At 34.2% G+C, this 26,521-nt stretch overlaps 1 protein-coding gene across 1 annotated transcript in view; it reads right to left on the bottom strand.

Annotated features, from left to right (window-relative positions):
• TENM3 (teneurin transmembrane protein 3) overlaps positions 1-26,521 on the bottom strand; it is a 3,314,517-nt gene that overhangs the window by 1,136,936 nt on the left and 2,151,060 nt on the right. The window contains exon 9 of the mRNA XM_074231559.1: positions 13,443-13,527. The gene's annotated coding sequence lies outside the window, so the exon portion shown is untranslated. The remainder of the gene's footprint in view (positions 1-13,442; positions 13,528-26,521) is intronic.

A 26,521-nucleotide genomic window follows, 5' to 3' on the forward strand; every position in this document is an offset into this window, starting at 1 on the left:
TGATAATGTAACTTCTGATGAGATGGCAATTTAGGGTTAAATTCCATTTTGGTGGCAATTTCTCTATCTCCTTTTTTCCAGTAGTAATACTTATGTTCACATGATTTTTTTCCATTTTAAACCCCTTTTTAATTATCTAGAGCACCACCTATCTCTGAGAAGTCAGTAGGTTTTATCTCAGTTTCAGTGATGTTTAAGCCTTGAATTTACCAGACCTCATAGGATGCCAACTCTGGTAATATTTTTTGGTTGGAAAATAGAAAGAATTGGGAAAAGAAGTTGCTGGCTGTTATGGATGAGAAATCATCCACAAGGCATTTCTTATCACTGTTTAAGATAAGAAGCATCAAATCCCATGAAAATTACATTCACTTTTTTATTATTAGAATTTTAAAATTTGTAATTCAAATATCACCCTGAACACACAGTGTTTACTCTACTGCTCACTTCTTAGTTCATTTTTAAAAAATGACTTATAAGTATTGTAGACAAGTCCACTTATTTTATTTATAAAATAATATTCCAAGCATATAAAATACATTCTTTTTCCTATCTTCAGTATGTGTACTGAGGCATAAGTTCCAAATCTTTGCAGGTGCAGATATTTGACAGATCATATTTGAATGTGCAATCAATCTAATTGTCACAAGTATATCTATCTGATTTTATAAGAGGGGATATGGAGAAGAGGATTTTTCTAAATATCACAGAGAAAGTATATAGGTCTTCTAAACAGTGATCCTTAAAATAAGTGCTGAGTGTTTGCAAGTAAAAGTAATACTTAACTATTTTCCTTTTGATTTATCAGTCTAACTTTTTTTTTAGGTTTTTGCAAGGCAAATGGGGTTAAGTGGCTTGCCCAAGGCCACACAGTTAGGTAATTATTAAGTGTCTGAGACCAGATTTGAACCCAGGTACTCCTGACTCCAGGGCCGGTGCTTTATCCACTGGGCCACCTAGCCAACCCTAGACCAACTTTTAAAGTTGATGTTTTCCTGTAATTCAGATGACCCTGTACAGCATCTTGAAAATACACTATGAGCTGTCAATATTTTAATGGTACCCTTTCGATAAAATTGGCATTAGCATATCTGAACTTCTCTTTTGCCTTTTCCATCCCCTTTGTAATTTTGGTACTATTATAAATTTGGTGCTAGAAGTTGTAAAACAAGAAAATGGGGTAAGGTAGGAATTGTAAAATCTTATAAACCCCCCAAAAAATGACCAAAAGGGTTTTTGTTTGAACAAACACTTGAATAGAAATCACAAAAAATTTGGAGATTTGAGGCAATTCCTTTGCAATAGCCAACTGGCCATTTTATAGTATAGAAATCGGGTGCTGTCAGTGGTCAATTGGTTTTCAGTTACTTACTTTCAGTTACAATGGCCATTCATTCACAGAATCTTAGAGTTGAAAGGGATCTCAGGGGACAACTCCCCAATCTAATCACTATTTTAACAAAAGTCTACTCCACAACATATCTGACATAAGGCCAACTAATTTCTTCTCAAAGAAGAAACATTGAACAAGCAAAAGGAAATATACAATAATACAATTCAGCTACATTTTCATCACAAATAGGCAGCTAACTGAAAAAACTGTTTTGTGTGTGTGTGTGTGTGTGTGTGTGTGTGTGTGTGTGTGTGTGTGTGTGTGTGTTGTGGGTTATGCATGGGGTTATGGTTGTGGTTTTCTTCAAATATTTTAAGTCTTATCAGGATTTGTTTGAGGCAGAAGGCAATGGGCAAAAGTTGTAGGAATGACAAATTTTGGCTTAAAAATGAGGAAAATCATCCCAATAAATAGAAATATGAGAACTCAATTTTAGAGCTGGAAAATAGAGATTATATAGGCCAACCCTTCATTTTTCAGATTAAAAAAAACCTAACCAAACAAAAACAACAAAGAAACAAAACTGCTGAAACCCTTTGGCTTCAGAGACTTTTTTTTTAATTTTTAAATTTTATTTATTTTGAGTATTACAATTTTTCCCCTAATCTTCCTTCTCCCCCCCCACCCCAAAGGCAGTTTGTTAGTCTTCACAATGTTTCCAAGGTATACAATAATCTAAGGTGAATGTGATAAGAGAGAAATATCCTTAAGGAAGAAAAATAAAGTATTGGTCATCACCCCCATGTTGCTGTTAGGATGTACAATGTTTTTCTGGTTGTGCTCATCTCACTCAGCATCAGTTCATGCAAATTCTTCTAGGTTTCCCTGAATTCCCATCCCTCCTGGTTTCTAATAGTACTATAGTGTTCCATGACATACATATACCACAGTTTGCTAAACCTTTCCCCAATTGAAGGACATTTACTTGATTTCCAATTCTTTGCCACCACAAACAGGGCTGCAATGAATATTTTTGTACAAGTGATGTTTTTACCCTTTTTCATAGTCTCTTCAAAGGTATAGACCCAGTAGTGGTATTGCTGGATCAGAGGGTGTGCACATTTTTGTTGTCCTTTGGGCATAATTCCAAATTGCTCTCCAGAAAGGTTGGATGAGTTCGCAGGTCCACCAACAATGTATTAGCATCCCAGATTTTCCACATCTCTTCCAACATTGCTTATTGTCCTTTCTGGTAATATTGGCCAGTCTGAGAGGTGTGAGGTGGTATCTCAGAGACAATTTAATTTGTATTTCTTCAGAGATATTTTAAGCTTAATAAGTTTAAAACTAAATTCATTATGTTTTTCCAAACCTTACCCTATTTCAAACTTACTAATTTCTTTTGATGATGCCCCTGTCTAGGGCTTAAACCTTAACATCATCTGAAACTCCTCATTCTTACTCTCCACATTTCTGATCAGCTACTCATGTTTGCTGTTTCTACCTTCAGAATACCTCCTGCATCTAACACATTCTCTCTGCTCACACAAATATCATTTTAGATTAAGGCCCCATAACTTCTCCCTAAGATTACTGAAACAGCTTCTTAATTCATTTTCCTGTCCCAAGTCTCTAATCACTTCAGCCTATCCTATACAGTGATGCCAAAATGATTTTCTTTAAGGAACTCATATTTACTCAGCTAGAGTGGCTATTGTCTCCAGAATAAAATAGAAACTACTCTTTTAAGCTTCAATTTACTTTTCCAGATGTCCCTTCTATATACTGCAAGTCAGACAAATAGATCCTTGCTTTCTTTCTCACCTCTGATACTTCATCTTCCATCTTTGTGCTTTTTCAGTGAATATTATACTTGCCTAAAATATACTCCTTTGTTTACCTCATAAATTCTCTTTCTTTCAGGTTATGCTCAAGCACCATCACCTATATCAGGGGCCAGGAACATCAGCTTAAGAGCTTCTGGAGATCCATGGTCTGGTGCTGCCCTGGCAATGACAGGCAAGACTCAAAATTCAATAAATCTAGGAGCTTTTGGGGGTGAGTTAATGAAATATTTAACCAAAATATAGAAGGTGAATTAAATTTGAAAAAATCCAAATGGCCATTGGTAGAAAAAATTAAAACTTTGTTCTAAATGAAACTTTTACTGATTCCCTTCATCAACCTTCATCCTCCCACCTTTATTTTGTAGATGACTATTCTAAATATTTGTATCAATTAACACACATGTTTTTGCTGGCTCCTCGTGTCTCCCCAAAGTCAGCTTCCTGCTCACAGGAATTGTTTCAATATTGTTCTTATAACCCTAGTATCTAGTATAGTGCTCAATTGACTTAAAGATGTAATTTGCCCAGGGTTACACATCTGTGTAGCATGACATTAATGATCTTCAGGTGAAGGCCAGATCACCACTAGTTGGTGCTATTGCAAATAGATTTAAATGTTATCTCAGGTACTGTTAGGTGGAGATGAACTCTGGAAGTCTTTCCCTGACCACTGCACTTGCAAGTGCAAGGTCCAACATTTGAACTTTGATTCTGCACCATTTTTACTTAGCCCTTGTCACACACTTCTTTGTAATTTGTTGTTTTTTCATGTATTCATTTCTTTTCTACTCAAACAGACTGAAAGATTTCTGAGTGAGGATTCTCTCCTACACATCTATGTAGTATCTCCATGTCCACATTTCCTAGCAATAGAAGGTATTAAATATGTGGTTTTTTAACATGATCATCTGGCTACACTGTTCTAAATAGTTGCTTTATAACAATTTGTGTGATGTTGCAACATTCTTAACAATTTTCAACATTTCCTAAGTATTAAAAACAAACAAACAAATACAAGTTTTCTTACTACTTATGTTATTTTGAGGTTGGGAGCTCAACAAAGTTATGGAAATGCCACAAACATATGACCTTGCAAAGCAAAAAGAAGAGAATCTATGAATATCTGAAATCCTGAAACTTTTAAATGCTATTAATAAAGACATCAAAATTCTGTTTAAAATACTTTGCATATCTAATGTTCTTACCAAAACATGCATTTCAAGCAGAAGTTGTAAGGGTTTTAAATCACAGATTTTCACAGCATTTCCTTCCGGCAGCTGATGAAAATTGGATAATATACAATCAGAACACTTTTTCTACACATTTTAAATTGATTGAAAAATAGAAACAGATTTAGCATTAAAAAAACACCACTTTTGCAACTGTTATGAAAAATGGTCTGATCTGATTTAGTGAATACTAGGTCTAGGAACATTGAGGTTGACAGTGTTCTGTGGGATGTTTTAAAACAGTGGGAACTTGCTACTGCACCCATGATACCAGGGTCATTGCAAAATAGGCACCATTGCCCACCTCTTTGAACCTACTATAGATATCTAACGGAAAAAATTCTTTCATTCAGTGAAAAGCATCTTCAGTGTTTAATTTTGAAGGGGGGTATTTCTACATTAGGACAAACTTCTGGTTCTGAATCCATATTCCTATGGTTTATTGAATGTTTTTTAATTTGATATGATGGAGAACAGTAGACAAATTTTTTTTTCAATAATAGGACCATGGACAAAATAAACAGCATGGAATCTATTTCTATAGGTTTTGGAAATTCAACACTGGAGTCTTGTGAAAGCTCTAGTCTATCCATTGACTCAGTGTGTTACCAACACAATAACTGACAAATAGCTAAATATCCATTCTAGTTAACAATGTGAGATAAACTGAAGGTAGGTAAGGACAACTGGGGTCCATCTTTACCATACCACTTTTGATGAACTGATGAGGAAGAAAAAAAGGAAAACAGTATTGTTTTGTCTCCTTTTGGGGACAATACTTGTTTTAAAAAAATAAGCCTTGTCTTTTTTAAATTTCTTTCTCCATCAATATTGAGGAAATATGTATTTTTTTCTTTTCCACATCATTGTTTTATCCTGAATTTCTGTGATTGTCCATGGAAAACCTGTTTCCAAAGTATTAAGCAACTGAAGAACATTATAGAATCATTGACCTAGAGATGGAAAGGATCCAAGAGTTTATCTAATACAATCTTCTCATTTTAAGAATGAGTAAACCAAGGTCCATGGAAGTTTTATAATTTGTACAATGGTGACACAAATAATGAGGGTTAGACATGGGATTTGAATCAGGACCTTTAAATCCCAGGGACAATTCGCTTTCTACTCTACCATATTGTGTCTGTAAATGGAATAACTGATCAATGAAGATGAAAGATATTAAAGATGGAAAAAATAAATTAATTATTCTGATGAAGGACTTATTTTCTTTCAAAGACTGTTAGAACTGGAAGGGATTATGGGTATATGTAGATCAAGATGAAGTTGAATGAAACCTAGAGAAGAATATCACTTATTCAAGTTTACATAAGCAAACATAGGGCAACTTGAGAATTCACCCCTAGATTGTTTGAATGTTTTTATATCATTCTGCTTCCCTGTCATTGCATGAAGTAAAAAGGGGAAAGAAAGGACATATTAGGTTACAGATTAAAATTGTGATGATCCTGAAACTTTTAGGGCTTATCTCATAATCACAAAATGGGGACAGTTTAATATATGTTAATAGATTATTAATCTATTAAATTACTAAATTAATTTATTAAACATTTATGTGTTCAAAGGAGCACTTAAGTAAAATGAATGTCTGAGCTACCTACCTAACCATGTCCACTACATCCAGGGAAATCTCTAGCCCTCCTGACCTATATCTTTCTACTGAACTCATATGGCTCCAGAGGAGAGTAAGACTGGTGACTTTGCAAAGCCCTTCCTCATATAATTCCAATTCACTTACTAGTCATGATATTTCCTTCCTGATGTCACGGTCCTCTTAGGGAAAAAGGGTAAACAATGAATGAATGAAAAGTAAAATGATATATATTTCCTTAAATAAGCAAGATTTCAAAAGAAGTAATGACAATACAGTTCTCTGAGACAATCTTAATTACTTTTTCTAAAAATGCATAGTTCTACTACGTGGTATAGGAAGTAGAAATAATACCAATATGCACTTCTAAAAGACATTGGACAAACAAATGTACCAAATTTCTCTTTTGTTTTTCTTACTATAAGTTTCTTTCTACTTATTTTTTATTTGTTACACAACTGCTTATAAATCAAAAAGAATCATGGGGGGGGCAGAGCTAAGATGGCAGCCTGAAGGCAGCATTTCCTGAGAACTCCTTCCCCCCCAAACTCCAAAAATAAAAAAAAATTATGATTCTACCCAAAATTTAGAGGGGCAGAACCTATAGAAAGACTGAGTGATGCATTTTCCCAGTCCAAGATAACTTAGAAGATCAGCAGGAAGGGTGTGTTTCACCAGTATTGGGTCTTGGAAGAAAGCCATGGCTGCAGTGCAATCTAGCCCAGCCCAGAGATCACCAGCAACAGTTTGAAGGGGTGGCGAGAAAACTCTACTACACTAACACCGGTGTGGAGTGAAGAGCACAGGCTGCAGAATCTGCAGTGAGAATTGGAGAAAGCAGCCTGTACCCCCAGAGATGGTAAGGGAAGTCTGCAGAGATTTCTCTGCTCTCCCTCAGGGTAGAACTCTGCTGTTTGCCTACACTCAGATCCAGGTTGCAGTTTGGATTTCCATACTAAGTAGCCAAACTGGATCCCTCCTTATAGCTCCAGGGCAGAGAGAAGTACAGGGGTCATCTACATATCAAAGCACAAGCAAGAGAGCATAAGACCTTAGAGGAATAAAGATCCCAGTGGGGTGTTCCCCCCCCAAAAAAAAAAACCCAAAGCCTTGGAAGTGCTCTCTTGGGCTGAGAAAATGAGTAAACAACAGAAAAAGAAGACTCTGACCATAAAGAATTACCTTGGTCCCATGAAAAATGAAAACACATACTCAGATGATGAGAAAATCAAAGCTTCCATATCCAAAACCTCCAAGAGAAATAGAAAATGGACTCAGACTATGGAGGAACTCAAAAAAGACTCTGAAAAGCAATTAAGGGAGATGGAGGAAAAATTGGGAGGAGAAATGAAAGAGATGCAGAAAAATGATGAAAACCAAATCAATAGCTTGGTGAAAGATATACAAAAAAATGCTGAAGAAAATAATATGTTAAAAACCAGTTTAGGTCTAATGGAAAAGGAAAAACAAAAGGCAAATGGGGAGAAGAATGCCTTAAAAAGCAGAACTGGACAACTGGACAGATAAAAAAACTCTCTGAAGAAAATAACTCCTACAAATGCAGAATGGAGCTAAAGGAAGCTAATGACTGCAAAAAAAATCAGGAAGAAATAAAACTCTTCCAAAAAAGCCAAAAATTAGAAGGAATATGTGAAATATCTCATTGGAAAACCAATGGACTTTGAAAACAGATCCAGAAGAAATAATTTATAAATTATTAGGCTATCTGAAAGCCATGATCAGGAGAAGAGCCTAGACTTCATTTTTCAAAAAAAAAAAAAATACAATAATAAAATTGAGAGAATTCACTGGTCACCTTCTGAAAGAGATCCCAAAAGAAAAACTTCCAGGAATATTATAGCCAGATTCTCAAACTCCCAAATCAAAGAGAAATTTCTAAAAACTGCCAGAAACAAGCAATTCAACTACCCGAGGCTCCATAGTCAGGATTACGCAAGATCTGGCAGCATCTACATTAAGGGCTCATAGGGATTGGAATATGATATTCCGGAAGGCAAAACATCTTGGTTTACAACTGAGAATCAACTATCCAGAAAAACTGAACATCCTCTTTCAGGGGAAAAGATGTACTTTCAATGAAATCAGGGACCTTCAAACTTTCCTATTGAAACAACCAGAGCTGAACAGAAAGTTTGATCTTCAGGTACAGGACTCTGGTGAATCATAGAGGGGGTGGAAGAGAAGGTCTAAATATGAGGAACTTAATGATATTGAACTGTTTGTATTCCTGCATAGGAAGAAGATATTGATAACTCATATGAACTTTCTCGTTTATAAGAGCTGTTGGAAGGAGCATATATAGACAGGTCATAGGAAGGAGTGGAATATAATGGTATATAATAAAAAGATGTAGTCAGTGGTTGATAAAGGAAAGTACTGGGAGGAGGGGAAAGGAGATGAAGAACGTATGAAATTTCACATAAGACTCAAGAAAAAGCTTTTTCAATGGAGTGGAAAGGGGGAAGGCAAGGGGGGGATGAGTGAGCCTTCATTCTCAGAAATGACTCAGAGAGGAAATAACATTATACACTTAATGGGATGAGGAAATCTATCTTACCCTAAAGAAAAATGAGAAGAAAGGGATGGGATAAGGGAGAATGGAGGGGAGGGAAGGGGGGGAATAAGTGATAGGAGAGGGAAGATGGAGGGAGAGAGTACTCATATTCAACACACTTTTGGACAGGGCCAGGATGAAAGGAGGGCGAGAGAGAGAATAGAATAAATGAGAGTGGGGTGGAGATACACCTAGTAATAGCAACTGTGGGAAAAATAATGAAGCAACTTCTCTGGTGGATTTATGATAAAGATAGCAACTCAGCCCAGAGACAGAGCCATTGGAATCTGAACATAGACTGAAGTACATTTTTTCCCTCTCTGTCTATTCTTGAAGTTTCTTATCTTCTTGGTGTGGGGGGGATTTATGTTTACTCTTATAACACATTCAATTTACATCATGTGTACACCATGTATAGCATGGAAACAATGTAAAAGACTATCATATAGCCTTCTGTGGTGGGGGGAGGGAAGGGATGGTAGGGGGAAAAATTGTAAAATTCAAAACCTTACAAAAAATGATAGGTAGATAATACTATTGTATATAATTGGAAAACAAATAAAATGTTAACAAATTAAAAAAAGAATCTTTAAAAGAACCAGACCTATGTAATACTCCAGTGTGCCCTGCACAGGGAGGTCTCACATACATTCCTTTCAAAGCTAACAGATCTTTTCCCCATTTTCTATCTGAAGAAATTCCAAACAATCAGTTTGTTTATTTCTGTTCATCAAAGCACAATGGTATCTAAGTCCCATGGTAAGCATGATTCCTTGATACAAAATACAATAAAAAGGATGCAAAAATTCTGGTACATATTAGAAGCAAATTTGTGGGGAAACAAATTTTCTGAACATTGAATAGAGTACTGGCTTGGCATCAGGGAGACCTGAGTTAAAATCCAACTTTAGGGAGTTACTCTGGGCAAGTAATTTTACCCTGTTTGCCTCATTTTTTCTCATCTGGAAAATGAGCTGGAAAAGGAAATAGAATATCAGTCTAGCATCTTTGTCCAAAAACCACTAGATGGGGGTCACAGAGAGACAGACAAGATTGAATGCTTGAACAACTATCAATGTTCTATTTGTCAATCATTACACTTCTAATATACCATCTAATAAAAAGCAGTAAATGGTAAGAACCTCAAATAAGACATCAGGTTGTCAAAAGTTTTTAAACTAGAAATACTTTTAAGATGGATTTTTTAGTTATTTTTTGTATTTTCTTCTATCATCCTTTGACCACTCTGCCTGCTTAATGATCACTTACTGAATCAGAAATGAGTTCAATAAAGCAAGCATCAAAAAATAGATGAGACCAAGTAAACAATGATAGGAGATAAATTACTTAAAAAAGAATGGAGGCAATCTGTACACTGCTAATATAAAATAGGCCACAACTTTAAAATTATAACATATTCCTTGAGGTGCTAACAGTTACTAGATACTGGGAACTAGTTACGAGTCTAGAAGGAGAATTAGACCAAAAGACAAATAATTCGGTGCATAGAAGTATTCTAATTAATGGAAAAGTATACTATAGAATGGGACAGAGTATGTGTGCCACTAGAGTGTAAAAATGGGTATAGTTCTGAAGTATTTAAAAGTTCATTCAAACAATTATTTGAGTTATTAGAGCATACAATTTCTCTTTGGATTCTGCTCACTTCACTTATTATCAGTTCATATTAATCTTCTCAAATTACTCTAAAGCCATCCTCTTTGGCATTTCTTATAGGACATTTGTATGCCTCTGCCATAATCTTTTTGTCATTCCTGTTTGGTTGAGTGTTCTTTGCAGTTCTTTAGCACCACAAAAAGAGATGCTATAAATATTTTTATACATTTAATTTTTTCCCTTTTCTCTTTGAAGGTACAAGTCTTATAAATAAAATTTATTTTTTTCATAATAGAAGAGGTAGATCAGAGAGAATTTTTTAATACTCAACACACCACTGACTTCCTATTTGGTTGCTTTCCAACAGTAAGGAAACAACCACAGCATCAGCTACAACAGCAACAAAGTCAATAGCCAATAATTCAAATTTATGGAATATTTCATAAGGGTTCATGATCCAAAATGAATGAAATAGTCCTTATTATTAAAAATTCTGATAATAGTTATTCTTTTAGGTTTATCAGAGCTTATTTTATTTTTATTATGTATTGACATTCAGAAATTACCTGGTGACATAAAGCTGCACTTCATAGCAGGAAGACAAGTTCAAATTCTTTCCTAAACTTATGGTTCTGTGACTTTAGACAAATTTTGTCACTGTAACTGAATCCTTCACAGAATGATTTTCATAAATGAATTTATATCTTGAGTTTCTAAATCCACAAGGCTAAGAACTTGATCTCAGTCAATAATTCATTTACCCTATGAGGCCCAGATAAAAACATCAGTTGTTTTTATTTTGCTAATGAAAGAACCATTTTTGTCCTATCCCAAATTAACCCAGAATTTTTTAAGTAGCAAATCAAGCCAACAAATTTACTTGGCAATTATCACCATATACTTCTACTTTTTTAACCTGTTGTTGATTATTTGATTTAGCAATGAATCTATCCTCTTTACCAAAAGAATAACATAACATATATTTATTTATTAAATTCTCTCTTTTTTGAAATGGTTTGTTATAGTCAAGAAAATTCTCTTGATAATAGCTACAAATATCCTAAACTGAGTAAAAATATGCTTAGGTATTAGAGTCAAAGGTCTTTTTTTCTTCTTCTTCTTGGTATTTTAAGACAATAAAACTAAGGAACCATTAAAAATATTTACTAAATCCAAAAGCCCAATGTCTATTTTACAATGCCATATTTCTAGATAAAAGGACCAAGTTTTAAGAAAAAAATAATTATTATGGAGGAAATACAGTCAATTAGTTGTTCTCAGTTACACTCCTAATAGTATGAAGGCTTGTGAGAAGTAAAGGAATCACTGAGGAGCAAAAGGAACAGAGTTGGTAGAGACCTAAATCTTTTCTCATGGGCTGTAAAACCAGACCTATAACATGTGACTTACTGAACTAAGAGAATGAATTGTTTAGATTCAGCAACCAAGGACTTAATAACTATTTCTAGAGAAAGGACTGAAAATTTGAATGATTGGAAACAGGAAACTATTGAGTCATACTTAATAGCTCCTACTCTCAAGAATTTTTTCTTGCACAAAGAATTTCCTCACATTTCTCACAACTTTGAGAGAAGGGTAGAATTATGTTTTATAGATGAGGAAACTGAGTCCCGGAGAGATTAAGTGACTTGCCCAAAATGAAAGGGTTAGAAGTTGAACCCTGTCATTTTTCACTTCCATCTTCTGTGATCTCCTCATACCTCCTTTCTTAAGAATCTCATTAGAGATACAGCTAGTTGGAGCAGTGGATAGAACACCAGCCCTGGAGTCAGGAGTACCTGGAGTTCAAATCTGACCTCAGATACTTAAAAATTACCTAGCTGTGTGGCCTTGGGCCTTGCAAAAAATAAAAAAAAGAACCTCATTAGATTTCTCAAATAGATGATAGGGTCCTCTCCAGGAAAGATAGCTGAATAAAAGGTAATAGATCAGATACTATAAATCTAACAGTTTACAAAGGGAGTTACTCAAGTTTTTTCATTTTATTCCCACAACATCCCTGGAAGGTATATTTTTTCTTTTCTATAATCTTTTTCTTTTCTACCTTGCTGATAAGCTTCTGAATCTAAAGAAAACTTCATGATTAAACAAGATCACACAATTAGTAAGAGATAGAGTCAAGGATGTAATATCCATATAATTCTGCTTTCATATGTTCTTGGCAATTGATATAATCTTACATCTATGATAGCTCTTACCTCTCATGTTTAATGTGAAGAACGAATGAGATAACACATGTAAAGACTGTGGAAACCTTATATAATGCCAGCTATAATTATTGCTTACTATTCCTAATTTCATATTACCATCTATTAAGGAGGAAAGTATTCAATGTAGTGAACAGAGGGATTTAAATCAATGAGGCTGGAGTTCAAGTTTAACAATTGCTTGCTGTGTGACATTGCACAAGTCACTTAATATCTCAATATCCCAAGCCAATTTATTAAGATCCGAGTCAGTGTAGGGAGTTCTACACTGGGAGCTCTTTAGCCCAAAGAAATCCCAAGCCCAGATCAGATCATGACATCCAAATTTGTGGGAAAGATTGTGTTTTGTTTTCTGTTGATCCAAATATATGTCTGCCCTAGGTTGTATTTTTTTTTGGTTGTTTTGGTGACAAGTGTTGTGTTAATTATCAACATTCTAAGTCAAGAATAAAAGAGAAAAATATCATGCTGTAATTGTAAAAGACAGTTGTCGTAACTGGTTGACATGGTAAATGCCTGTGCTAATTCTAGGCAGGCTATAATTTATTAACAAAAGCCATGGGGGTTGGGGAAGGGGAAAGAGAAGAGTGCTTAATCAGCAATGACCCTCAATTAAAACAGGTGATGGTTGCTGGGTTAAAGAATAACAGAAATCCAGCTCCAATTAGCTGCCAAATCATCTGGTATAGCAGCTGTTACACAAATAGAAAATCTTGGTCTTTCTGCTAAATCTCTTAATTTTGTCTGTACTTCTATGTCAGTTTAATTTTTCAAAACCCCCATAATTCCTTCCAGACATATTTTTAAATGAATTGCATCATTTCAGTATGAAGGGGAAAAGATACAAAAAAACCAATTAAGTGCTGTTAAAATGTTGATATACATTCACATGAGTTTTAAGCAAGACTAGAAACTTTTAATGAAAATTTGAACTCTTACTCAAAACACATCCAGAGAACATTAGCTTTAAAATTTTTAAATTTTAAAAAGTGTACTGTATTTACCAAAATGTTGATGTTTCCTTCTGACAATTTTGAGGGTATTTATTGAGTAGGTGGTCCAAGCAAAAGTACTGGTTGAGTCCCAGACCTGGTAAAATAAGCAAACAAAAGAAAAGTAAATTTACTACTATTATTGTTAAATTTCTTGATTAAATTTTTTTCATTTGTAGAAGAAAGTGGCAGAGTTAATCACTGTGCAACAATAGGCTAACACAAAGTCAATAGATTTATGCTGTAATGAGATGCTAATGGATATGAAGGTTCCTGGAGTTTCTGCCTGCACTAAATGCTACAAACACAGATAATTTTTCACTATGAAGGTATTAAATCACTAAATCAAGTCAATAATTTCCCTTACTAGTTTAACCATAGTCAAGATTATAAGAATTGTTTTGGGTTTTCCTTTAAGATGCAGCTCAAGTACAATCATTTTATTCCTTTACAATGACACATAACATGTACTTAATAAATACCTTTTGATGGCTGGTTATTCAGTCTTTTTTGTTGTTAGAATTTTAGCAGGAGAAAATGACTTTTAGAAAAATCACCATTGGGGCAGCTAGGTGGCACAGTGAATAGAGTACTGGCCCTGGAATCAGGAGTACCTGGGTTCAAATCCAGCCTCAGACACTTAATAATTACCTAGCTGTGTGGCCTTGGGCAAGCCACTTAACCACATTGCCTTGCAAAAAAAAAAAAAGAAAGAAAGAAAAATCACCACTATAAAATATCTGGAAAAATTGAGGATATTTACCAGTTGTTAATATTCAACTTAATTTTCCTTTTTCAATTACTTGGAATGCATATCAGGGAATAAAGCTACTTGGGCTTTCCTTCTAATTTAGAACAAAATTCTTTGACTTATTCTTCAGATTGTATTACCTCTAGATGCCAAACTCTGAATTTCTTCTCTCTGACAATAGGTTCCTATGATACTCGAACCTCATTAGGATATTATTCTCTTCTCTTGGGACTCCTCTGATTGAAGGGAGGAGGAAAACATCCTTTAAGGTCCAGTACAGCAAGTTCATTTCCTATTCAGGCATGCTCACAAGCTCCTTGAAGGCAGTTGCCATCTTTCTTTCTTTTATATATTTGTATTCCTAGAATTTAGCACAATGCCAACTCACAGTAGAAACCTAATAAATGATTATTGACTAGCTATCCCTCTAACTCTATTTCCTTATTTTTATTCAATTTTCTTTTTTAGCATATTATAATAAAGAGTTCCTTAGCCTCTTCAAACCATTAATAAATCAATAATCATTAATTAAACACCTACTTAGTTTCAGTCACTGTGCTAAGCACTGAGGATATACAAGCAGGCAAAAAACAGTTCCTATCCTCAAGAGGCTCGAAATCTATTAGGTAATAAATATGCAAAGAGTTATTTACAAAAAAACACTATATATATATATATATATATATATATATATATATATATATATGATAACTAGTAAGAAAATAACAGAGGTTATTTAAATATAGAATGAATAGACGTTATAGAAGTTTTCCAGAAGGGATTTTAGCTAGGACATAAAGGAAGTCAGAGAGCTTGGGAGGTAGAACAGAGTGAAAATATTCCAGGCATTGGGAACATCCAGAGAAAATGCCAGAAATGAGAGATGAAGGATCATGTTCATGTCAATCCATCAAAGAGAATGTATCAGCAAAGAAGGTGTAAGAAGATTAGAAAAGTTGAAGCAGGGCTGATTATGAAACATTTTGAATTACAAAAAGAGCATTTTGTACTTGATACAGGAAGCAATTAGGAGTTGCTGGAGTTTATTGAGTGAGGAGGAGGTGCCATGTTTGAACCTGACCTTTAGGAAAATCACTTTAGTAGCCCAAGAAACAATGACATAGAGTGGGGAGAGATTTGAGGAGGCAGACCCCACCTATAAGTTTTTGCAATAGTCTAACTAGGAAATTTAAGATTGGAGTTCAGCATAGATTTGGGGCAGGATAAGGAAATTTAAGAATTATCAACAAAGAGATTAGCAATTCAATCCACGGGAACTAATGACATCATTAAGTAAAGAGAAAAAAGGGCCCAGTATAAAAAAATCTACTAGAATAAGGTAACAATATAACCATTGAAAGAATCCTCAAAACCCCTCCAGAAAGAGACCCCAGGATAAAAACTCCAAAGGCTGTAATAGTCAAATTCCAGAACTCTCAAATAAAAGAGAGAACATTGCAAGCAGCAAAAGGAAAACAATTCAAATATAAAGGAAATAGAATCAGACTCACACAGGACCTATCAGCCTCAGCACTCAAAGATCAGAAGACTTAGAATAGCATATTTCAAAGAAGCAAAGGACCTGAGATTACAACCCAGAAATGTACTGCCCTGCAAAATTCAGCATATACTGTCAGAGGAAAAGATGAATGTTCAACAAAAGAGGGATTTCCAAAATTTCTTGATAAGACCAGAATTGAACAGAGAATTCAATCATCAAATATACAAGTCCAAGAAATGCATTAAAAGGTAAACAAAAAGGGGAAGGGAAACAAAGAAACAGAATGCCACTTAAGACCATCAAATTGTATTACAGCCACATAAGGGAAGATATAACACTTATAATTCTTAAGAACTGCATTTCTCTTACTATAGTTGAAGGGTTGAATATAATTGAGGGGATTGGATTTAGAGGATCTGGGTACAGTTGGTTCTTGTCTTTCTATTGAAGAGGGCCAAGATGACATCACTATATTTAAGACAAAAAGCAGGAGTGTTTACTATAAACTTAAGAGTCTCAGTGTCCTTTGACCTACTTTAATTCTGCTTTGCTCTTGGAAAGCTTAGCATTTTCTTTCATGAGAACATCCTAGGCTAGGCAGCCCTAAATCAGTGTCTTCCATACCTAACAATCAATTGTAAAGTTCTTAAGTGTCCCAATACTTAGAGCATTTTGAGACTCTAGAGTTAATTAAATCAGAAGTGACTTTAAGGAAAGAGGGTAAGAACCTACTTAGAAGGGTTGTACTTAATACAAACAAGGATTTCAGTATCCTGGTTAGGGAACTAAAGGGGGGAGGGTTGGAGAGAGTATGCTTGGGGATGGGTGGCTACAATTGTTCCTGAAATGATTTTACTTTGATGACAATTTGACTCATGATGATTGTGTGTCCTTGGAGGATACTTGTAAAGGGGGGTATAAAAAGATTGTATTTTGATGTTAATTCAAGACTCTTGAAAAGTTTATTTCTAATGGGATGGAAGAGGGGAGGGTACTTAATGACTCATGCTGTTTAATCACATAATCAATGAATCAGTCAATCAATCTGTGATTGAACTTTGCTAGTACTTTGAGCTTATCAAGCTATCAATAAATTAAACTTTGATAGATGGTACACAATTGATAGTATTTGACTGATTAAAACACCATGTAAAGAGGCACAAAGATCTATTATATTTTAGGGAAAGAAGGAAGGGTGTGTGCACTGAGTTAATCCTATTAAATATACTTGACCCAGAGAGGGAATATTAGACAGTCCCACTTAGATTTTAAAATTCTATCTTATTCTACAGGGAAGGGGCAGGGAAAGGGAAAGAAAAGGGAAGAAGGGACTGATAAAAGAGAAGGCAAAGATATGTGAAAATAAACAAAGTTAAATTCTAAAAGAAAAGTTAAAAGGGAAAGGCAGTAAAATTTTGGTGAGGTGTAATAAGAGAAAAGGAAAGAGAAAAATATAAATGGAAAAAGATAGCATGGAAGGAAATTCAAGATTAGTAATCTTAATTGTAAATATAAATGGGATGAACTGTCCCTAAAATAGAAGAGGATAGCAGAATGGATTAAAAACTAGAATCCTACAATATGTTGTTTATAAGAAACACATTTGAAGCAAAAAGATATACACAGGGTAAAGGTAAAAAGTTGGAGCAAAGTATATTATGCTTCAGTTGAAGTATAAAAATCAGGGGTAGCAATCCTGATTTCAGATTAAGCAAAAAAAATGAATCTCATTAAATGGAATAAGGAAGAAAATGACATCTTCTTAAAAGGCACCATAGGCAATGAAGCTATATTAAACATGTATGCACCTAATGGTATAGCATCCAAATTCCTAAAGGAAAAATGAGTAAATTACAAAGAAACAGAGATAGCAAAACAGTAATGATGGGGGACCTCAAACTCCCTCTCCAATAACTAGATAAATCTAACCACAAAATAAACAAGAAGGAAGTTAAGAAGGGGAATAAAATCTTAGAAAATTTAGAAATGCTAGCCTCTGGAGAAAACATCATAAGGATAAAAAAGAATATACTTTTTATCTCTACATAAAAACCTTATAATCAAATGCAAAAAGACATTAATAATAAATGCATACTTTTCAGATCATGATACAAAACAATTATATGAATAAAAGGTCATGGAAAGATGAACCAAAAATTAATTGGAAACTAAAACTTAATTTTTAAATAATGAGTGGATCAAATTGCAAATCATAGAAATAAGAATTTTATCCAAGAAAATGATAACAATGAGACAGCAAACCATAATTTATGAGATGCTGCCAAGGCAGTTTTGAGGTGAAATTTTATATCCCTAAATGCTTATACAAGTAAAATAGAGAAAGAGGACAATGAATTGGGTATGCGACTAAAAAAATGGCTAGTAAAAGAACAAATTAAAGATCCACAATTAAATAACAAACTAGAAATTATGAAAATCCAGGGAGAAATTAATAAAATTGAAAGCAAGAAAATCATTGATCTAATAAATCAGATTTGGTTTTATGAAAAAAACAATAAAATTGCTAAACATTTGGTTAATCTGATTAAAAAAAGAAATAAGATAACTAAATCATGAGTATCAAAAATGAAAAGGGTGAACTACCAAAGAGATATTTCAGAGCAATTTTGCCAAACTGTATGCAAATAAATTTGATCACCTAAGTAAAATGGATGAATATTTACAAAAATACAAACTACCCAGATGAACAGAAGAGGAAATAAAATACTTAAATAACCTCATTTCAGGAAAGAAATTGACAAAATTATCAATAAATTCCCTAAGCAAAAGTCTTCAGATCCAGATGGATTTACAAGGGAATTCCTTCAAACATTTAAGGAACAATTAATTCCTATTTTACATAAACTTTTAAAAAAATAGGAGTTCTGTCAAATTACTTTTATGATACCAATATGGTTCTGTTACCTAAACCAGGAAGAACGAAAACAGACAAAAAAGTTATAGACCAATCTTCCTAATGAACATTGATGTAAAAATCTTAAATAAAATGTTAGCACAAAGATTACAGCAAGTTATTACTAGGATAATACACTATGATCAGATAGGATTTATAACAGGTAGAGAGGGATGGTTCAATTTTAGGAAAATACTCAACTTAATTAAACATATCAACAACAAAACTCACAGAAATAATCAACAGATGTTGAAAAAGTCTTTGATAAAATACAAGATCCATTTCTATTAAAAAAAAACACTAGAAGGGTAGCTAGGTGGTGCAATGGATAGAACACCTGCCCTGGAGTCAGGAGTACCTGAGTTCAAATCCAGCCTCAGACACTTAATGATTACCTAGCTGTGTGGCCTTGGGCAAGCTACTTAATCCCATTGCCTTACAAAAACTAAAAAAACAAACCAAAAAAAAAGCACTAGAAATTTGGGGAATAAATGGAGTTTTCCTTAAAATAGTGAGTGGTACCTATCTAAAACAATGAACAATAGTGGGGTTAAACTAGGAGCATTTCTGATAATATCAATGGTGAAACAAGGATGCCTATTATCACCATACTTAGAAATGTTGGCTTTAACAATCAGAAAAGAAAAAAGAAATCAAAGGAAGCAGAATTGGAATTGAGGAAGCAAAGCTTTCACTCTTTACAGAAGGTATGATGGTATACTTAGAATACCCATGAAAAGCATCTAAAAATTACTTGAAACAATTAACAAATCCAGAAAAGTAATAGGATATAAAATAAACCCACATAATTCATCAGCATTTCTATATATGAACAACAAAGCCCAAGAGCAAGAGATGGAAAGAGAAATTCCCTTTAAAATAACTGCAGACAACATTAAATACTTGGGAATCTACCTCCCAAGGCAAACCTAGAAGCTGTATGAACAAAACGCTTCTCACACAAATAAAGTCAGATCAAAACAATTGAGGAAAATGTCAATTGCTCATGATTAGGTCAAGCTAATATAAAAAATGACAATTTTACCCAAATTAAATTATTTATTCAGTAACATACCCCCCAAAATAATTATTTTACTGACCTAAGAAAAAAATAGAAACAAAAGGATCATCTGGAGCAACAAAAGGTCAAGAATATCAAAGGAATTGATGAAATTTAAAAGAAGGTGATCTATATACCATAAATCAGAAATCATCAAAACTTCCTAGTAGAGTAATGGATCAGGAACCTATTGATTAGGATAGGTTCAAAAGAAATAATAGCAAATGACCACAGTAATCCACTATTTGACAAACCCAGACAAACCTAAAGTTTCTGGTATAAGAACTTGCTATTTGACAAAGATTGTTGGGAAAGCTAGAAAACAGGACAGTAAAAGCAAGTCATAGACTCACATCTCAAACCCTAAACCAAAATAAGGTCAAAATGGGTACAGGATTTAGAAATAAAATGTGACACGATAGATCATTAATAGACCAAGAAATATTCTTTCTGTCAGATCTATGGAAAAGAGAAATCCATGACCAAGAAAAAAATAGAATATATCATAAATTGGAAAATGAATGATTTTGACTATATTAATTTAAAAAAGGTTATGCTCTAATAAAATCAATGCTGCCAAAATTGATGGAAAACAGAAAGCTGGGAAACAATTTTCACAGCCAACATTCTGATAAAGGTCTCATTTCTAAAAAATGCAGAGAATTACATCAAATTTGTAAGATTACAAGTCATTACCCAATAGGTAAATGGATAGGAACAGACAGCTTTCAAATAAGAAATTAAAGATATATATATATATATATATATATATATATATACATATATATATAATCACATGAAAAAATTTTCTGAATCAATATTGATTAGAGAAGTGCAAATTAAAAAAACTATGAAGTATCGCTTTAAATTTATAAATTTGGCTAAGATGTTAAAAAAAGAGAAAATGATCAATATTGGAAAGATTGTAGGAAGATTGGGACATTAATGCATTGCTGGTGAAGTTGTAAATTGATCCAACCATTCCAGAGAGCAATAAAGAACTATGCCCAAAGAAAATTAAACTTTGACGCAGCAATTCCAATACTAGACCTCTATCCAGAGGAAATCATAAAAAAATATGAAAAGTCCCACATGTTCCAAAATATTCATACCAACCCCTTATGGAGTGGCAAAAAATTGGAACTGAGGGGAGACCCATCAATTGAGGAAGAGCTGAAACAAGTTAGGGTATATGAATATTATGGAGTACTATTGTTCTATGAGAAACCAAATAGTTGGACTCTAGAGAAGCATGGAATAAATTACAGCATCTGATGCTTAGGGAAGGAAGCAGAACCAAGACAACATTCTACACATTAACAGCATCATTGTGAGTTGATCAACATTGATGGATGCAGCTCCTTTCAGCAGTTCAGAGAGCTAGGACAACCCTAGGAGGTCGACTAGGGACAATGATAGCCCCATACAGAGAAAGAAAAACAAAACAAAACAAAAAAAAATCAATAAAAACATTTTGGAATCTGATGAACACTACGTTCACTTTTTAAAAAACTTTTCTTGTGTATTTCTTTCCTATGCCTTGGTTTTCTTTCTTTTCCCTTAATCCTAATTCCTCATACTTAAAATGACTAACCTGAACATATATTCAATACAAATGTGTATGTATAATATTCACCTGACTGCTGCTGAGGGTATGAGGGTGGGAAGGGATGATGGAAGGAAATTATGTAACTTAAATATATGCATATGCATATGGATGAATGTTGAAAAACTTTATTTATTTATATTAAAATTTATATTATATTAAAAACTTTATTTATAACATGTATCTTGAAAAAATCAATTAAAAATAAATTACATTTCTAAATGAAAGAAAATGAATAAAATGAACTTGTAGATAAGGAGACATTGAAAACAAGTGTGGGTATAATGGAGCAATCACATGATTTTCTCCACCTTCATTAACAGCACATGTGTAGGAGCAAAAGGAGTAAATAGTGAGAATGATTCAAGGCTGAGACTTGGTGAGGCACAATCAGTGATATGATAACGGGGCTAGAGATTCAGGAGAAAAAGACAGGGGAGAGGTGAATTGGTTCAACAAGGGATCAAGATGAAGAAAAGAAGAGAGAGTAGTTAGTGCAGGAGAGGTGATCAGGAAGAAATTTCAGGGTTCAAAATATTGAAGGTTGTTGTATGGATAAAAAGAGTTTTGTAAAGGAAGGCAGAAGGGTGAGTGAAAAGGTTGTATACATTTGGAGGTGATATCAAGATCAAGGTGATTACTGTGTGTGTGGGGTGGAAGAATGGGTCATGGGAAGTGAGCAGGGTGAGGAACATCTGAATCTATCATCTCTATTTTGACTTCACAAGCAGCCTTATCAACTCTGAACCTTGTAGTAGCTGTTTTAAGGTTATCCTCACTTCTTTGCTCAAACTTTTTGAGTTTTTTTTTGTTTTTTTTTTTTTTTTGCTATTTTCACATTCTACTACTCTCCTCTTATTTAGGATAGCTACTCCCTTGATTGGACAGCAAGATGATACAGTGGCTGTAATAGTCTGGAGTCAGAAAGATCTGAGTTCAAATATGACCTCAGGCACTTACTAGTTTTTTTGACTGTTTGCCATAGATTCCTCAACTGTAAAATGATCTGGAGAAGGAAATGAGAAACCATTCAAATATCTTTACCAAGAAATTCCCATGAACTAAGTCCATAGAGTCAGATAGAGTTGAACAGAACTGAATGAATAGCAACAACAACCCCTTGGTAATACTTAACAATATCCTTTTTCTGCTCCAATTCAAAGGGTCCTGGAAAAAGTCACAAAACAGTGATGATTGGAAAGTTGTAAAATACCGTGAGAGACTTTATCTGGACTTGTATTGCTTTATTTATATGTTTACAATTAATCTCTGTCTCTGTTACAATTGGCACAGTTACTGTTTTAAACTGCTTCCCTTCCATTTATGCTCTCAACATTGTCCTTTGAAACCTTTATTCTGTTATATTACCATCTACTTTAACAAAGTCAATTCCACCCTATGGGAGGGAGTTTCCTGACATTTTTCATAGACATTTCTTAGAAATTCATACCTCTCTCTACCTCTATATCTATACTTTTTGCCTCTGATGAACTCATATCCTTCCTCTTCCTCAAGCCTAATCCTTAAACTCCTGATTCTATCTCGTCTTACTTCCTCTCAATTCTTCTTCCAAATATCATTATTCCTTTTCTTTCATGCATATTCAACTTTTTTCTGTCTTCTTACCCCCTCTTCCATATGGAAATATATTCTCATATTCCATGACTTTCCTTAACTAAGTTATGTCCTTAGTTTACTTGTCTATCTTTCAACTTTCCTTAATTATATAACGGATACCTATTGCCTTTTCTTTATTACCAACTCATCCTTTGTAAACTGGATTTCATTTTCACCATAACAAAAGTACCTTTTCAAATGGCAATTTTAATCTCAAATGCTCAGATATATTCTTTACTTCCTCTTAAATAAGTGAAAGTATTGATTTGCTTCTTTTCCTTAAAATCTTTTACCCAGTGGGCAGCTAGGTGGCCCAGTGGATAGAGCATTGGTCCTGGAGTCAGGAGGACCTGAGTTCAAATCCTGCCTCAGACACTTAATAATTGCCTAGCTGTGTGACCTCAGGCAAGTCACTTAACCCATTGCCTTACCAAAAAAAAGAAGGAAAAAGAAAACCTTCTACCCCTTTAACTTCCATGGCAAACTATCTCTGAATCCTACTTAGAATTTTAAGTGTATGACTACTTTGAAGATGATATTAAGTGCAATTTGGCATTCTGAATGCATTATACTCTTAAGTGGCATATCTGCATCAGTCAATGAGTAAATAAGAATTTATTAAGCACATTCTATATAGCAAGTCCTGTGCTAAATTCTAAGACTACCAAAAAATAAGATTCAACAAACTCAGGGAACTTGGATCCTACTAGGTAGAATTGTGTGCATAGTAAATATATACAGAACAAACACATACCTACAGAATACAAACAAAATATACTGTCCCAAAAGTTTTAGTGCAGTTTGAATACTTACAGAAAAATAATTACAGAAGCAATCATGTTATATGTTTAGAAAATCATATCTGAAAGGTTGAATATCTTCTTGTCATTTTTCTTTATTTTTTACATACATATGTATATGCTTGTGTGTGTGTGTGTGTATATATATATATATACATTATATTCAAGATATTTTCTATTTTCCTCTTTGCTTCCTTGTAGGTTTTCATCTGTTCTCTGCTGAGCATTGGATGGATTTTTTTCCCTTATGCCCCCTACAGAAAGGTTACAAGTAAGTATAAATACACACACACACACACACACACACATATATATATTCACATATATACACATATTCATACACACACATATATATATATATTTTTATATATATAAACACATACCCATATACATACACACACATATATATATATATATATATATATATATATATATATATATATGCACATATTCAAAGATACCTAAACATTTGGTTTTTTCCTGAAAGCAACAACCCCTCCTCAGTCCTCTATTTTACTTCTAATTATTACTTGTCTTCCTACTCCTTGACCTTTCACTCTTCCAAGAATCTAATCCCTTACACATCTTTCTATACCTTCCTCCCCATTGAATCGATAAGATTCTATATACCCCTTAATTCTATTCCTTCAGCCTCTCAGTACTCTCCCTATCCCCTCCTCTTATTTCTTCCTGAATTTAATATACACATACACACACACACATACACACATATCTATAGATAGATAGATAGATATAGATATATTGTTCCCTCTTTAACCCATTCCCAATGAGACTAGGTTTCTAGACGTACACTTCCTCCCTCATCGAATTCCTCTGTATCAATTCTCTGCCATACACCTCATTTATATAAGTTGATACTCTTTTTATCTTTTCCTACACCATTTTACTTTTCAAAATCCCATCGAACTCAGTTCACTCCAATCTTTCCTTCAAACTATTGAACAATCTTGGCTATATGACTTACATTTCCACTTATAACTAGTAAACAATTTGGCTCTTATAATTACACTTTGATATTTACTTCATATTCCTCTTGGATCTTGCATGTCGATTTTTCTATTAGGTTCAGATCTTTTTTTCAACAAAATTTTGATAATCTGGAAATTCATGTAATGTTCATTTTTTTCCATTCAGGATTAAGTTTAACTTTGCTGGTTATGATAGTTTTGGTCAAAACCCCAGTTCTTTTGTTGTTTGATATGTAATGTTCCAAGACCTACAGACTTTTAATGTAGTTGCTGCTAGATCTTATGTAATGCTTATGTAACTCCACCATATTTGAATTGTTTTTTTCTTTGTTGCTTGCTCTTAATATTTTCCCTTTAACCTAGAGGTTTTGATATTTGGCTATGATATTTTTGTCAGCTTTCCTCCCAAGATACCTTTCAGGGAATTGTTGATTTTTTTCCTATTTCTACTTTTCCCTCTTGTTCTATCACTTCAGAACAATTCTCTTTACTTCTTTCTTTTTTTTCAAGGCAGTGAGGTTAAGAATGGCTTGCTCAAGGCCCCATAGCTAGGTAATTATTAAGTGCCTGAGGCCGTATTTGAACTCAGGTACTCCTGACTCCAGGGCCGGTGCTCTATCCACTGTGCCACCTAGCCGCCCCTCTTTACTTATTTCTTATACTACTGTAACAAGATTTTTTTTTATTGTACCTTTTGGGTTGTCTGATTATTCTTTTGTTTTCTCTTCTTAATCTGTACTCTAGATTGGCTGTTCTTATGAGGTGTTTCACATTCTCTTGTATTTTTTATTCTTTATATTTAGTTTTATTGTTTCTTTGTCTCTTATAACTTCACTAATTTTCCCTTGTTGACTTCTAATTTTCGAGGAGTCATTTTCCTCCTAGAGATTCTGGATCTCTTTGTCCAGTTGGTTAACTTTTTAAAAAATTTTTCTTGGATTGTTCTATTTGGAGTTCTTCTATGTTTCCTTTTTGAGCAGGTAGTTATTTGATGTTACTCTTTGAGGTAGAATAGTAATTTTTGCTTCAATATCTTCCTTTGAGGACAAATCCAGGTCTTCTCTATCCCCAAAATAACTGTCTATGGTTGGGTTCTGTTGTTATTTCACCTATAGTCACAGGGTGGTGGTGATCTGGGGAGTGGTTCTTCTGGCATCATTCTGTCCTGGGTCCAACCTCTGCTCTCCTTTTCCCCTCCAAGCCATAGCTGGGCCCTCTTTGCACACTGCTGGAAATGATCTTACTCCCTGAGAACGTTTCAATTGTTATAACCTACAGTTCTCCCTTCTGACCTGGAACCAAGTCAATAACTCAGTTCTCCTGTTCACACTTTCCAGGGATGTACTAGTTCTTTTTTGCCCAAGACTAAAATAGTAGTACTGCTGGGCCTACCATCCCTTATCAGCAGGGCTTCCCTCTCTTCCCCACTCAGGAAATTGACAGCTCACACTATAGGAGGTGAGAATCCTGGGGTTGAATCAGAGACTATCTCCAAATCCAGCTGCCCCTAAGGCACAGGTTTTGCTGTTTCAGGCTGCCAGCTTGGAGATGTTTATCCTTCACTCAAGTTAAACCTTAGTCATGGGCCCTTTTTTTGGACCATCTCTGGTTGATCCAGGAAAACCACTGTTCTGCCTCAATTCTTGTCTATTTTCACCTCTCTGCATTCATGCTGAGGTGCTTCTTTCACTTGTTAGTGGAGGAAATCTGTTGAGCTTGGGATTTTCTGACCACTCTGCCATTTTCTCAGAATTCTCTGTCTCTTGTCAATTTTCAAACTGTAAAAAATTTTGGACAGCTGTTGATTAGTCATTTAAAGGTTTGTAATTGTAATTTTAGGCTTAGATAATTCA

This window comes from Macrotis lagotis, chromosome 3 (genome assembly GCF_037893015.1).
Source record: "Macrotis lagotis isolate mMagLag1 chromosome 3, bilby.v1.9.chrom.fasta, whole genome shotgun sequence".
Lineage (NCBI taxonomy): Eukaryota > Metazoa > Chordata > Mammalia > Peramelemorphia > Peramelidae > Macrotis > Macrotis lagotis.